The 16,937-nt window shown below is 41.7% G+C and overlaps 1 protein-coding gene across 1 annotated transcript in view; it reads left to right on the forward strand.

Annotated features, from left to right (window-relative positions):
• The window catches only part of DMD (dystrophin), a 2,676,943-nt gene that overhangs the window by 480,005 nt on the left and 2,180,001 nt on the right, over positions 1 to 16,937 (forward strand). The gene's annotated exons all lie outside the window — the stretch shown is intronic.

Consider the following 16,937-nt stretch of genomic DNA (forward strand, 5'->3'; position numbering starts at 1 on the left):
ACATTGCCATTAACATTTTTGAGGCATCTCACATAAATAAATAATATATTCACAGAAATATCCAGAAAATTCTAACCTCTAAAGTTGTACATCTTGTATATACTTGGAGGAGTCACCAGCATTCTATAACACATAATATTATCATAAAAATCTGGTTTAGGACTCCACTCCAAGATGATCACATATATTCAAATATCCAAAACCAGATAGTCCAGCAGAACTACTCATGCAATAAAAAAATAAACCTTTTATTGAAAACAAAAAACAGCAATCTAAACTGTTTGGTCCAAACTACAAAAATATGCAAAAATGAAATAAAACACCACCAAACATCACCAAGATTGATCTTGGATCTTTTTCTAAAGTATGATTTGTAGAGATTCCGTTCCCCAAATGGAAGTTTCATTCAAACCTCCATCACACTTTCAAAGAGTGTTCAAGTAAAAGCCACATTTATAAGAAAACTTGGGTTGTATGCAGAAGCCACGTCCATTAAATACACGTCCATTAAATACATCCAACTGCTCCGTAGCAAACAGAAGCCCAAAATACAGACAATACACGTAAGGGGCAATGAAACAACCGCATCCAAAAAAGTAAAAATATACTTGTTCAATCTTGGTGATGTTTGACGGTATATAAATTCATCCTCCTCTAGACACACATGTCAGCTTTGACACTTGACAGTCATTTTCAATAAAAGGTATACGCTTTTATATTACAAGAGTGGTTTTGCCAGTATTAGATATTTTAATATATATTAATATCTTGAAGTGGAGTCCTAATCCAGGTTTATATGATAATACTGTATCACATAAATAATTGTGGGGAGAATTCTTAAGCATAGTATACACTATCATCAATTAAACATTTTCAGGCAGCTCACATAAATAACTTTTTCAAATTAGCACTTACTGATGATGCTCTTGCTATAGAACTTGAGTATGCCTTTTGTCAGTAAAGGGCTGTCATTTTCGTCAATCTTGCCCACTTCTGGGACTGTGAGAGGCTTTCTCTTCCAGATAGTATGCACTGTGTGTGGGAGAATGCTTGCATCATCAGTGACAGCAGTGGGAAAACTCTGCTTGTGCTCTACTGTCACTAACAGAGTATCAAGGGGTTCTTAGGTAGCAGCTAGACACCCTGGTCATGTCAAGTCCGTATACTTTCATCAACCTTTGCAGCCTGATTTTTCACACCCTGTTTATGAACCTCTTAATCCTTTCAAGATCACCATAACATCAGTCCATTTTTCTTTAGTATATTGAACAGTACTGAAGGGTGTCCCTTAGAACCCACAGAATACAATGGATTTATTTTTTTTATATATGCCAAAATGAAATAAAAAATAAGGTCTTGCAGCTCTTGATTTGGAGCTCCTTCTTTTCTAATCCTCTTAGATTTTGTGTATAACACCTCCTGGGCTGCATTAGCACATCCTAACCTATAACCACCAAACTCCAGTTCATATATTCCATACTGCAAGAGTAAACCCTTCCGACCTTTTCATTCTCAATAGCAATAACATCTGACAAAGGATCTAATCCTTAAAAGAAAGTATAAACTGAACTTTTTATAGTAGAGAAAGCAATATACTTTACTGATTCTTTGTGTCTAAAATATGTACCACTGAGCTGTATTGCAATAGTCTGGTAAGTTAGGATAAATCACACTGCACCTGATTTACCATATAATGTATCAACAAAAAGCTAGAAAATGTTTCAAACTATCAGGAAACAAGCAAAGCAATTTCAATAGTTTTTGTTGCTTATTTTTCTTCCATGAGTAGAAGTGTTTAAAATACATTTTCCCTGTGTGATGTTTCAGTTGCTTTTGCTAAAATCTATTTCACCTTACAAAACAAAAATCACATGTCATCAATAATAAGTTTGATATTACATATAAAGTCTCTCATACTGACCAATGGCAAACTTATTGTAGACTTATTGGATGGTGTTAAAGTAGGAGTAGTATGGTATGGGCTTTATTAAAATATTTATTCATTTGGGTCTATTTATATAAGACTGGAATCAATAGTCTGGAATTTTAACTTTGTAAATCTGTTCAAAACATGTTTAATTTTTTTTTTATATTCTAATATTTTTTTATTGAAGTTTTTTAGAAAATACATTAACATATAAGTGAACCAAGAGACAGTACTGGTTCCTTGTTGTACAGCAATTAAAATAGTGATTGACAGTTGCAACCGATAACATCAATATAGTATATATATTTATAGTGAAAGTCGTACAGTGGTGGAACCAATTTCTCTCTGTTCTGGGACAACTAAGAATCATAGGAAATATAGTGAAGAAAGCGGTAATAGGAGGGGGAAGGGGTAAAATATATCAGATATAGGAACAACTGCCTGAAGGCTAGAAAACAACATACCAGTTAAGATAATGTGTAATACTCCAACGGGGGTGGGTCATCAGATTTTAATTTTACAATTGGGGTTGAGTGACCATTGATACCAGGAGCGAGCAAATTTTGGGTATAAGTTAGCAATGGTAAATCTCCTTTCCATGACACATTGATAATTTATATCAGTAATCACCATTGTTTTCATGGGAGACGTAAGCGATTTCCATAGTCTGGTGATGTTATTTTTTGCAGCAAATAGTATGTGGATAACAATACAAAGGGATTTAGAAGGTACGCTAGGCCAATGTGGAATAATGCTAGGGAAGGGTCAGGGATCACTGTGGATCCTATTACTTCAGATATTAGATTCAAAATACTGTTCCAAAATGATTTCAGAAATTTGTATGACCATAATAAGTGTAGCAGGGAGCCTATTTCTCCACAATTATGCCAGCACTGTGGGGAATGGGTAGGATACATTTTTGAGAGTCGGACGGGAGTTAAATACCATTGATGGAGGATTTTTAGATAAGATTCCCAATGTGTAGCACATTGGGAAGATTTGTGTGTAAGACTGAAGGTTTTACTCCAAATTTGATCTGAAAAGGATCGGCAGGGAGATCCCCTTTCCTGGGTATTTGTCCTTGTGAAAGTATTGGAGCACTGGGGTCAGAACCGTAGAGGTAGAAGGGATATTTTTAGAGTGGATGCAGTGGACAATCCTCAGATAGTTAAAGTATTCTGATGCAGGTAACAAAAAATTGTTTTGGAGAACTTGAAAGGATGCTATGTTGTTTGCGAAAAGAGGTCTAGGACTAATTTGATATCACATTTTTCCCATACGTGAAGGTTGAGATATGGCATACATGAGTGTAAAGAGTTGATGGGGACAGGTATTGAAGTAGCTTCCATGAAATTATAGGAGAGAAGTATGGACCAAGCTGCTAATGAAGATTTGATGCATGGATGATTAAGAGAGAGATGCGTATGGTCTACAGAGCGTAGGATAAGAAGGTTCTGCGGATAAAGGGGGCAGAATAGTGATCATTCTATAAGGGACCACATTTTTTCTTTAGTCGGGTGCCACCAAAAATAAATTTGGTTAAGAAGTGTAGCCAAGTAGTATGAATAAATATGAGGAAGACCTGCTCCACTCTTATGGGGTGGTTGGATTCGTAAATCTGTGACACATCTAGGATGTTTAGATTCCCAGAGGAATTGAGAAATTTGTCTCTGAGGATTCTAAAAAAAATGTTGGTACTAATATTGGAAAGGTCCAAAAGATGTATAATAATTTGGGTAGAAAATTCATTTTGGAGCTGCAATACGTCCTAATTTAGAAAGGCCATATGTGTGAAGTGGCTGGAGCTCTTTCGGTATGGATTGAAGAAGTGGTTTATAATTGGTGTCACAAATTTGAGAGGTAGAAGGTGTTAGATTAATTCCTAAATAGGGAATGGATTGTTTGGTCCAGGTAAAGAGACATTTTTTAATGAGGTACTGTTGAGTGTGTAAATTTAGTATAAGAGATTTTTTTTTCATTTAATTTGTAATAGGAATCTTCTGCATATTGGCTTAGTATTGAACGGATTAGAGGTAAAGACTTGGTGACCATTAAGATGATATCATCGACCCTTGATATGAGATGCGTGTAAATGAGGACTCCCTTAACCTGATCACAAGAGGTTCAATAAGTAGCACAAACCCCGTAGGGGACAGAGGGCAAGCTTGCCTTGTGCCATTGGTGATGTTAAATGGCTGAGAGAGTACGCCATCATTAAGGACTCTGGCAGGAGGAGAAGAATACAAAGATATGATAGCATTTTGTAACCAACCTGTAATACCATATTTTTATAAAACGGCTTACATAAATCCCCAGTAAATACGATCAAACACCTTCTCAGCGTCTAATGAGAGAATGCATTTTTTTTAGTTTCTAGGCTATAGATTAGAGAGATTAATCGTCTAGTGGCATCTGGGGCTTGTCACCCTGGTATGAATCCCACTTGATCTGGATGGATCAGGGTTGGAAGATAGGAGAGCAATCTGCGGGAAATTAATTTTGCAAATAATTTCATATCTGTGTTTGAGTGATATGGGTCTGTAGTTTTGTACTAATTCGGAATCTTTGCCCAGTTTAGGAATCATAGTGATGATAGATTATAACATTTCTTTGGGTAGAGAGCCAGAGAGTGCGGTATGATTAAGGAGGTTTGTTAGGTGCGGAGAGAGGATGTTAGGAAAACACTTATAGTATTCATTGGTATAACCATCTCCTCCAGGGGACTTGTGAAGTGGGAGAGTTTTAATCTCTGATTCAATTTCTTTGGGGGAGAACGGTTCAGAGATTTCTTGGAGTTGGAATGGGGAGAGAGCAGGGAGTGAGACTGAGTTTAAAAAAAAGGTGTATGAAGGCGAAGGACGGTTGAGTCGTATCCTTATCATCTTTAAAGTTATAAGTGATTGGTAAAACTCAGCAAAAGCATTAGCTATGTCTAGAGGATTGGTTACCGGAGAATTCGAGAGGGTGTGCCGGACTGAATTTATTTTGGATTTGAGGTGTTGTTGTTTAACCGATCTAGCTAGTAGAGAACCGACTTTATTTCCTAGAGAATAATTCTTTGCTTTCATTTTCTGCAAGTTAAGGTCATATTTAAATATTAGTAAGGAGCGAAGTTCATTCCTAAGTGCTAATAAGGAAGCCGAGTTCACAGCATTAGGGTCATGTTTTTGTGGTTCCTCTGCCCTTTTAATAGATCTTAGAGCCTCTTCAACCTGGCACCTTCTCTGAGTAACAATTTGAGAGTTTATCTTCATAAGGATCCCCCTCATAAAAGCTTTGTACGTAGCCCATAGAGTAGTGACAGAAATGTCAGGTGTGTCCTTTGTGTCGAAGAAGAGAGAGTGAGCATCCATAATAGTTTTCCAATTAGTGGGGTCTTCCAGTACAGAAGAGTCAAGTCTCCAGGGACATGAGATGTATGCTTTATTCGAGTTGCCAATGGTAATGATTATGGGAGCATGATCAGACCATGTGAATGAGCCTATGTCCGATGAGGTGACTTTTTGCATAATGACACTGTACTATTTGTGGGTGGTGATAAAGATTTTTTTTTTTGTACTCTGATTGCTTTTACACCCATAAAGGCTGTAAAATCAATCATTTCTCCTTCTCTCTGACTGCATTCTTGCAGCCATTGAGAAATACTGTGAGAGCTGTGATGGGTCACAGCTTGTCACGTGGTACAAGGCTGTTGTGAATAGGCTTGTACCATGTGACCTCTGTGATCATTCACATATTTCACAAATAGTAAGCAATGATTGGCCAAACAGTGATCACATGATCGGGACATCACACAGAGGTCCCGTACAGCGATCTGTGTTCCCCTGTGTCCGGAGGGCACAGCGAGCACCGGATCACAATGCCGCACGCTCCCAGGAAGTGCGCACAGGCTGTAAATGCAAATGCCGTTTATGAACAGCAACCCGCCCCTGCACTGCTCCCTTCCAGCCTTTTATGTACATAGGCCGGATAGGAAGTGGTTAAATACACCTGCTCAATTGCTTGGTAACCAAATTGCTAATCACCAATCACATGACAACAATTCAATGCATTTAGGCATGCAGACATGGGGAAGATGACTTGCTGAAGTTAAAAGTGAGCATCAGAATGGGGAAGAAAGGGGATTTCAGTGACTTTGAATGTGGCATGGTTGTTGGTGCCAGACGGCTGGTCTGAGTGTTTAAAAAACTGCTGATCTGCTGATATTTTCGCACACAACCATCTCTAGAGTTTACAAAGAATGGTCAAAAAAGAGAAAATATCCAGTGAGTGGCAGTTGTGTGGACAAAAATGCCTTGTTGATGTCAGAGGAGAATGAGCAGACCACATTAAACGCATGGATCTATCCTGCCTTGTATCAATGGTTCAGGCTGGCAGTGGTGGTGAAATGTGTAGGACAGGGGTGGGCAACTGTGGCCCTCCAGCTGTTGGTAAACGACAAGTCCCATCATGTCTCTGCCTTTGGGAGTCATGCTTGTAACTGTCAGTTTTGCAATGCCTCATGGGACTTGTAGTTCTACAACAGCTGGAGGGCCACAGTTGCCCACCCCTGGTGTAGGGGATATTTTCTTAGCATTAGCAAGGTGTACCTAATAAAGTGGCCGGTGAGTGAATGCACCTCTTCTCTGGCTACAGTGATGCAGTGGGTGAAGTCATACTCAGGGAATGATGAACACTCCAATGGGAATTTCTTCCCAGCTAAATTTGGAGTGTTCTACATTCCCACAATCTTGCCAGAAGAATGGTAATGCCACCCTTACCTGAGCCCACCATTCAGAAGATGGGGAAAAGGTGAGTAATATGTATATATAAAAAAAAAAAATATATATATATATATATATATATAATTGTATACTGCTTTTCTAAAAAGCAGGAGAGGTGGCCCACTTCAGACATTGCATTGTAGCTGTAAGGTCCATTTTAAGTTTGTGTGAACATTAGTTCATGCAGTCTTCCATGTAAGTCTCCTTTTCATAAGTTATACTGCTTTAATTGGTTCAGTGTATTCCTACAGAATATTTTATAAAAAGACACCTTTATAATCCAAACAACCTCTTATTTATTATAAATCAGAAAAAAGGTTCATGTATATCTAAAGAAAAAATATTGTGTCAAAAACTACAGTCACCAGGACAGAAAATTATCTGAAATCTACAATTTTCTGTTTGTAACAAAAAAGATAGTGATACGAGAGACAAGTGGCAAACATGGTGAAAGATCTGAAGGATAAAACACATCAGAGGAAACTTCAGGAACGTAATATGTACAGTCTTGAGAAAAGAATGGATAGATATATTAAGGATGTGAATAAGGTTCAGGAGGGCAGCATTTTCATTTTGAGGTTAAGCTGAAGAACGCATAAGAAATAAATAAGAGTTGCACTATGGAAGTCTCTTTTGTTTACTCCTATATGGCCTGGGTATAAATGGTGTATACCTAAGAATTTATGCTGCCGTGACTGCCATTAGAAGGGAGAATTACAACTGAGGAGCCATTGGAGCCGGGTTCATGTACAGTTGCATGGTGTGGAGTGTGTTGCTGTACAAAGCGTTGTGGCCCTGAGGGGTCGTGGTAAGGAGGTGTGAGGGCAATCTGGCCATTTATGGATATCGATCCACCTGTGTGTTGCACAAGCACAGAAATAATTTTGTGGAGTGACAACTGAAGCACATATATTTAGTACTTCTACATGGACATTTTTTGCACATGTGTGCTTTTTACACTTTATATACAGTAGGTCCTTGTGTTGGGACCGTGTTTTTGCACTTATCACTTGAAATATCACGTATCCAGCACTTTGTGTGTGTGTGTGTGTGTGTGTGTGTGTGTATATATATATATATGTGTATATATATATATATATATATATATATCTCAATAGATTTATATATTAGCGCTTCACCACCATTATTTAACAACGCAGGAACATGACCTCAAACCACAGGAGGAAAGTACAAAACTAATTTTAGAAAGTATTATTTTACCCAAAGAGTTGTCCATGCTTGGAATAGACTTCCAAAAGAGGTAGTATAGACTGGAATTAATCAACAGTAAGTGGATTCAAAAATAGATCTATTCTGAGACACACGGCCAGTGAGCCAATCAGAAGAGAGCAGGGGGTGAGGCCGAACCATGCTCTGTGTGTGAATGAACAATGTACATTCACAGGAACGTGGCTCAGGAGTGAGCCTGCTTGAGTGCCCCCATTGGGAGGATCAGGGCTGCTCTGTGCAAAACCATTGCACAGAGCAGGTAAGTATAACATGTTTGTTATTTTTTTAAATTTCAACCTTTAGAATCACTTTAACAATGAACTCTTATTTGTTCTTTTTTGGTCTGTAATTATAACATTGAAACATTTTTGTTATATCAGCTAGATTAAAAAAATATGTTGATCTGGTAACTTTCTAGTTCTCATTATTCACAATTTTCTCTGTGGACTACAATGTACAGATCCCCACCGCCTATTTTATGGAGAATAGGAGAGGGGGGTGTTCTGTAGTTCAAACTCAGTCCTATCAGTACAGTGAATTAAGGTTGTCAACTTAGCACATGAAGAGTCTTACTGGAAAGATCATCATGTGAAAATTAAGTAATAATAGCATGAAAAAAATAAGATTCTCTTTCTTAGATTTTAGGGATGTAAACCCTTTCATTACAGTTTCCCTCACATCTTTCCTAACTGCTTCACCCCACCCCCTTTCAAAGAAGGGTTCCCCCCTTTTACCCCTTCTCTCTCCTTATCGCCCTCCTCTCCTCTACAGTGAAGGAAATAAGTATTTGATCCCCTGCTGATTTTGAATGTTTGCCCACTCACAAAGAAATGATCAGTCTAAAAATTGAATGGTAGGTGTATTGTAACACTGAGAGACAGAATAGCAACACAAAATTCAAAAGAAATGCATGTCTAACACATTATGCACTGATTTGCATGTTCATGAGGGAAATAAGCATTTGATCCCCTTCACAAAACATGACTTAGTACTTGGTGGCAATTTTGTCAAACTGGCAATGAGACACCAGCCATGATGTCCAACGTCATTGCAGGAAGCCTCCTTGTCCATAAGCTGCAGTTGCAAGAACATAAATGGCCTTTTGTTTCCTCCCTGTATACTATTGGGTTACTTTGCTAAAACTGGAGAGTGCAAAATCTTGGTCAGCTCTGCATATAAATCAGCTTTGAGTTTTTTCTTTTTTTGTCAAAGCTTAATTGAACAAGCTGAAATTAGAAGCTGATTGGCTATCATGCACAGCTGTTCCAGATTTTACACTCTCCAGTGTGCATGCTCTCTTTTTTTACAATCTAATACATTTTTTTCCTGTCCATCCTCCTGCAGAAAGTCTCTAATGGTAGGCTCAAATAATTAATCTGACTCTTAAATTCCAATTTGTGGGTCTACTGGATTGGATGTTGACAAGAAAGAAGAGAGTGCATTTGCAGCTGTTGATTACACTGCACTAATCTGCATATGGAAGGACTTTGTGAATGATTAAAGTATGGTTGCCTATTATTATTATTATACAGTATTTATAAAGCGCCAATGGTTCGCTCATTACATTACAAAGGGGGACAGAACATGTGACAGAACAATACCAATACAATGCAAAACATGAGGGGATCAAGGGCCCTGCTCTTTCGAGCTTACAATCTAGGAGGGAGGGGATGGTGGTACAGGAGGAGATAGCTGTGGGGAATGGAGTGATAGGAAGAGTGGAGGAGGTCGGCAAGTTAGCAGGGGGTGGGGTAGGCTTCCCTGAAGAGATGGGTTTTCAGGGTGCGTCTAAAGGAGAGGAGAGTGGGTGATAATCTGATGGGTTGGGGTAGGGAGTTCCATAGGATGGGTGACACCCTGGAGAAGTCCTGGAGGCGGGCATGGGAGGAGGAGACCAGGGAACTAGAGAGAAGGAGGCCGTGTGAGGAGTGGAGTGTGCGTGCTGGGCGGTACTTGGATATTAGGTCAGTGATGAAGTTTGGGGCAGTATGGTGGACAGCTTTGTAAGTCAGTGTTAGGATTTTGATCCGTTGCGTAATCGGAAGCCAGTGGAGGGATTGGCAGAGGGGGGTGGCGGAAATGGAGCAGTTGGAAAGGTGAATGAGTCTGGCATCCGTATTCAGGATCAACTGAAGCGGGGATAGCCAGCGGCGAGGCAGGCCAGTGAGGAGGGAGTTGCAGTAGTCGAGTCGTGATATGATGAGGGAGTGGATGAGCTGTTTAGTGGTTTCTGGGGTTAGGAACATGCATATTTTGGCAATGTTGCGGAGGTGGAGTCTGTACGAGTTTGTTAAAGATTGGACTTGGGGCTGGAAGGATAGGTTGGAGTCCAGAATGACACCAAGTACTCTGGCCTGCGGGGCGGGTTTGATGGTGGCGTTGTTGGATGTGATGGAGAAGTCAATGGGGGGTGGTGTCCGGGCTGGGGGGAAGACAAGAAACTCCGTTTTGGAGAGGTTCAGTTTAAGGAAGTGGAGCGACATCCAGTATATGTCGCTCAGTAGGTGTGATTCGGGCGGAGACCGAGGGGGTGAGGTGGGGGGTTGAGAGATAGATTTGTGTGTCGTCGGCATAGAGGTGGTAGTTTAAGCCGTGAGAGTGTATTAGTTGGCCAACGGAGGAGGTGTAGATGGAGTAGAGAAGGGGCCCGAGGACAGAGCCTTGAGGGACCCCAACAGAGAGGGGGAGTGAGGGGGAGGTGGTAGCATTATAGGTAACGCTGAAAGAGCGTTGTGACAGGTAGCATGAGAGCCAGGAGAGAGCAGAATCTCTGAGGCCGAGGGAGTATAGTTTTTTTTTGAGGAGGGGGTGGTCGACTGTGTCGAAGGCCGCAGAGAGGTCAAGGAGTAGGAGCACTGAATAGTGGCCATTAGCTTTGGCGGTTAGCAGGTTGTTGGAGAGTTTGAGTAAGGCAGTTTCGGTGGAGTGTAGGGGACGGAAGCCGGATTGTAGGGGATCGAGGAGGTTGTTGTCGTTGAGGTGAGAGCTTAGGTGGGTGTAGACTAGGCACTCGAGGAGTTTAGATGTAAATGGGAGCAGTGAGATGGGTCTGAGGTTGTTTGGGTCATTGGGGTCCAGGGAGGGCTTTTTAAGTATGGGGGTGATGTGTGCATGTTTCAGAGGGGAGGGGAAAGTGCCGGAGGAGAGGAGAGATTGAAGATGTGGGTGAGGGAGCCTAGGATGGAGGGGGATGGAGGTCGTAGGAGTTGTGAGGGGATAGGGTCGAGGGGGCAGGTGGTGAGGCGGGCATCAGAGAGGATCTTGGAGACTTCTTCGATGATAGTAAGGTCAAAGGTGCGGAGTGTTGAGGGGGCTTCAGTATGAGGAATGTAGGGTGGGGTGGAAGTGGGGGTCAGAGCAGTGGTGGGGCCGTGGGAGAGGGGTGATGAAGGGGTAGCTGAGTGAGGGGGAACGGGGTTGGAGGGAGTTTGAGCAGCGACGAACTCCCTGCGGGTTATGTCGAGGGAGAGGGAGGGTAGCTGTGTGAGAGGGGACAGGTTGAGAGGGCGTGTGAGTTGCGGCGATGTCCTTGCGAATTGTGTCAATCTTGTTTTTGAAGTGATTGTAATCTCAAGGGCAGTGAGTGAGGTGCTGGGTGGAGGTGGGGGTGGCGAGAGTAGAGAGTTGAAGGTGGAGAAGAGTCGGCGAGGATTGGAGGAGAGGGCCTTGATGAGGGTCAGGAAGTAGGCTTGTTTGGCTGCGTGGAGGGAGGAGGTGTAGGTGTGGAAGGCAGATTTGTAGTGGGTGAAGGCTTGTTGGGATTTGGTTTTGCGCCATAGTCGCTCCAGGGCACGACTGCATCGTTTGAAAGTGTTTTGGTGTGATCAGTCTGCCAGGGCTGGAGCGGTCGGGGTCTGATGTTGCGTGTGGCTAAAGGCGCTAGTGAGTCAAGGGCTGGTGACAGCGCGTTGTTGTAGGCAGTCATAGCCAAGTCGGGGCAGGACAGGGGGGAGGATGCTGTCATGGATTTGATCAGCTGCAGAGTGGAGGGGGGCAGGATTAAGGTTGCGGAGGTTACGGCTGGTAGTAGTGTGACATTTGGAGGACGAGGAGATAGAGAAGGTAATCAGATTGTGGTCAGAGAGAGGGAAGGGGGTGTTAGTGAGGTTGTGGGGAGCACAGCGGTTGGAGAAGACGAGATCAAGGATTTTATCATCGGAGTGGGTGGTGGAATGTATGCACTGTACAAGTGCAAAGGAGGAGGTTAAGTGGAGGAGATGGGATGTGTCCGGGTTGTCGAGGTTGACAGGGATGTTGAAATCCCCAAGGATGATGGTGGGTAGCTCAGAGGAGAGGAAGAAGGGTAGCCAGGAGGAGAAGTCATCCAGGAAGCGGGATATGGATCCAGGAGGCCGGTATATCACAGCAATCTTCAGGGGGGTTGGGGAGAATAGTCGGACGCAGTGGGCCTCGAAGGAGGAGAAGGATAGGGAGGGGGGTTTGGGAGGACTCGGAAGCTGCTCTGCGGTGACAGGAGCAGACCAACCCCACCACCTTTACGACCGTTAGGCCTGGGTGAGTGGGTCCAGGGGAGACCTCAGTAGGAGAATGCAGCAGGGGAGGTAGAGTCAGTGGCCTTGATCCAGGTTTCCGTGATTGCTAGGAGGTTGAGGGAGCGGGAAACAAAGAGGTCGTGGATGGCGGTAAGCTTGTTGCACACCGATCGGGCGTTCAGGAGTGCACATGAAAACGGGGGGGGAGATTTTAGGGAGCAGGGGGACAGATACTAAGTTACGGGGCTTGCGGCAGGACGTGGAGGCAGGAGGGTGTTGTGAGGGAGGTGGTGGAGGGCCAGGATTCAGGGAGATGTCCCCCGCGGTTAGGAGGAGGAGAAGGGTGAGAAAGGTGGCATGGGAGCGGGATGTGCAGGAGCATGAGAAACTACTAGTGGAGGTGTTCGGGTCAGTGGGAGAGTGGAGTAATAGGAGGAGGTGGTGGGTGCCATAGAGGGGTGAAGGAAGCAGTGAGGACACAATATACAAATGTTTGGGAGCAGCAGAGGGATATAGTGAATGGATTTTGGGAACGGAGGAGAGGAAAATGAGAAGGAGGAGTGGAAGAGGCATTTTGGGGAGGTGGTGAGAGCAGTAGTAGGGAGATGATAGCAATGAGGGGGAGATGTACAAGTTTTGGGGTGGAGCAGAGGGGTAACGAAATGAGATTTGGGAACAGAGGATAGTAATAGGATAAGGAGAAGAGGGGACGTAGATAAATTTTTTTTCCTGTCCATCCTCCTGCAGAAAGTCACTAATGGTAGGCTCAAATAATTAATCTGACTCTTAAATTCCAATTTGTGGGTCTACTGGATTGGATGTTGACGAGAAAGAAGAGCGTGCATTTGCAGCTGTTGATTACACTGCACTAATCTGCATATGGAAGGACTTTGTGAATGATTACAGTATGGTTGCCTACTATACCATGTGCCCTAATTCTTAAAGGTGTGGACCCCAACCATGGCCCCCTCTGCTTGCCCGCTTGTAGTGGCAGATGCAATTTATGGACACTGTAATTTGTTTGCAATGTATAGCCTTCAAGTTTTTGATTTCCTGTGTTCACATTTGGTGATTTATTATTGTTCTGATTTTTATATTAATTTGATACACAGTTTGTTAATTCATTTTATGTGGTACTCTTTGTAATGTATTATTGCATTTGGTGATATAGAGCAGGTGACTGGATATGTAGTACATGATTTGATGCACTGGATAGGGTTGATTTATTTGCATTTAGCATTACATATTTTATAAACACAAACCATTTTAGTTCATGCTTCATTAATCTGATGTCAGAAAACCAAATGGAAGCTGGTTGCTAGACGTTGTACTTTGGATAGCATCATTACACTTTGCACTGCTGTAGTGAGTAGGGTGTAGAAATATTGCTTAATGAAAAATAAAAACTTTGTACTACATAGGAATACCTCACCCCAATCTAAATGTATGCAGTGCCAAGTTGGTAATGAAATCACGGTCGTAATTTTCTCTGTTTTAATACATTGTCCTATATTCTTTACTCCTGAATATCTTGAATCCTGGAGATTATGCAGTATTTACCCTTTTGCAATGCAAGAAATATAACTAGCTATGTTATTAGACTATGTAATTTGATTTGTTTCCTAGTAACCCTTCCATTGTCATATTTACACAAGAAAACTGGCATTATATGGGCCTGATCATGTTGTTAAAAGGACTGCAGATATGGTGTGAAACATAGCAGAATGCAGCATGTCCCTACCTCCTACCACAACAATTATAAATGCTCCATGAAGTGTATCTGATTTCTTTTATAAACTCTTAGCTCTGCCCTGAGAAGCGTAACTTCTGTAATGGGAATTAGGCTTTGATAGCTGATATGTGGCTTAATTAAAAGTCAAGCAAAGCATAACCGAGGTCTTCTCTTTGGAAGGCGACCTAAGGTTCATAATTAGAATGTGCCTTACTTTTACTTAAACAATCATGCCATACTAAAATATATTTTATTTCTACAAATCTTTAAGTTTTTAATTGCCAAAACATAGCAACATAGTTAGATAGTTTAATAAGTATGTTTCTAATAATATAGCTAGTGTGTAGGTAAGTAGTGAAAACCAATCAATCAGTTAACTGTGTAGGTTAGAAAAAGAATATGTTATGTTGCTTCAGGAAACATCATGTTTGCAACCATTTTAAGAGGGGAATAGAGATACAATCACTTCCACCTATCCAGTGCTTTTCTACAAGCTCAGTTTAGAAACACAGCCATTCTGACATGTTCCAAAAAAGTGTTGTCTCTGATGATGCTGTTAATTAAATAATGCAGCAAAATAACTCCCCAACATAAAATAAACAGTCATGACAATGTTCTAATATTACATCTTTAAAAAAATTGGTTTTATGAACACACATTTTCTTGTATGACAGGGCTGCTTGTAGGCCTCAGCCCAGAAGAGTTTCATATTGCTAGAATGACAACCAACGTCAATGGCCTGTTCTTGCTGGTGTTTGAATTTTGCTTTGAAGCTTAATATCAGTGGAAAGGGAATGGAATCTTTTTTTCCTGAATTTGCTTTGACCAGAATTTTGATTGGAGGATTCTACAAACATGTAGATTGAAGGATGTAATTTACAAAGTAAACTCCCCTCTTATTACAACACTGAGTTTACCTTGATGGAATAGGGTAGATTTGTCCATTCAAAAATACACTATATTGCCAAATGTATTGGGATGCCTGCCTTTACATGCACATGAACTTTAATGGCATCCCAGTCTTAGTCCGTAGAATCCAATATTGAGCTGGCCCACCCTTTGCAGCTATAACAGCTTCAACTCTTCTGGGAAGGCTGTCCACAAGGTTTAGAAGTATGCCTACGGGAATGTTTGACCATTCTTTCAGAAGCACATCTGTGAGGACAGGGCACTGATGTCAGATGAGACATCAGTGCCCGACCTCCACTCTAATTCATCCCAAAGGTGTTCTATAGGGTTGAGGTCAGGTCTCTGTGCAGGCCAGTCAAGTTCCTCCACCCCAAACTTGCTCATCCATGTCTTTATGGACCTTGCTTTGTGCACTGGCATGCAGTCATATTGGAACAGGAAGAGACCATCCCCAAGCTGTTCCCACAAAGTTGGGAGCATGAATTTTTCCAAAATGTATTGCTATGCTGACTCCTTAAGAGTTCCCTTCACTGGAACTAAGGGGCCAAGCCCAGCCCCTGAAAAACAACCCCACACTGTAATCCCCCCTCCACCAAACTTTACACTTGGCACAATGCAGTCAGGCAAGTACTGTTCTCCTGGCAACTGCCAAACCCAGACACATCAATCAGATTGCCAGACAGAGAGGCATGATTCGTCACTCCAGAGAACATGTCATCCCTGATCTAGAGTCCAGTGGTGGCATGCTTTACACTACTGCATCCAACACTTTGCATTGCACTTGGTGATGTAAGGCTTGGATGCAGCTGCTCAACCATGGAAACCCTTTCCATTAAGCTCTCTACACATTGTTGTGCTAATCTGAAAGCTACATAAAGCTTGGAGGTCTTTAGCTATAGACTCTGCAGACAGTTGGCGACTCCTTTACACTGTGCGCTTCAGCATTCTCTGACCCCGCTCTGTTATTTTACGTGGCCTACCACTTCGTGGATGAGTTGCTGTTGTACCCAGCTGCTTCCACTTTGTTATAATACCACTATCAGTTGACAGTGGAATAGTTTAGTAGCAAGGAAATTTCACAGATGGACTTATTGCACAGGTGGCAACCTATCATGGTAACATGCTGAATTCATTGAGCTCTTGAGAGCGAATCATTCTTTTTCAAACATTTGTAGAAACAGTCTAGATGCCTAGTGCTTGATTTTATATACCTGTGGTGATGGACGTGATTGGAGCACCTGAACCCAGTGATTTGGAGGGGTGTCCCAATACTTTTGGCAGTATAGTGTATTTGCTACCATAATTCATATAAGTTAGGTGAGAATAAAATCAGAACACATTCAGCAACACAACAGCACATAAACTGTTTTTTAGCCTATCCTGACTTTATTGGGGGTTACTTAAATTGGCAGATATAACAACAGATACAAGAGGAGGGTGTAGAACAACACAGAAACTTCTTCATGGTATCAATTCTTATCAGAGTTCTGTATGTAATTATCAGTTGATCAATGAGGTGTCCTAATTCTTTCTGTACGCAAAAAAAAAAGTTAAGAAGATTTAGAATGTTATTCTATCAGATATTAGTTACAGTATGTGGAAGTTTTCTGAACATTAACTATTTATTTGCACGTATTCTTATATCAGTTATCTTTGATCAAAGTTCACATACTCCCCCGGGAAAGTACAGCAGGCATAGATATAGGCCATAAAACAGATTTACCTGCCCTACGGAAAAATATGTACTTGCACTTCTTTCTTCTGTGATAAAATGGTGAATGCTCAAATGTGTATCTTCACACTAAAAAATCTATTCCCTTGCAAACCCTAGTGAGAAATCCTGCATTTATCGTTTATTACGGCTTCAGAAGCAACATCAAATA

Source organism: Staurois parvus, unplaced genomic scaffold (genome assembly GCF_062004578.1).
Source record: "Staurois parvus isolate SC_StPar_1 unplaced genomic scaffold, SC_StPar_1.0 ptg000696l, whole genome shotgun sequence".
NCBI lineage: Eukaryota > Metazoa > Chordata > Amphibia > Anura > Ranidae > Staurois > Staurois parvus.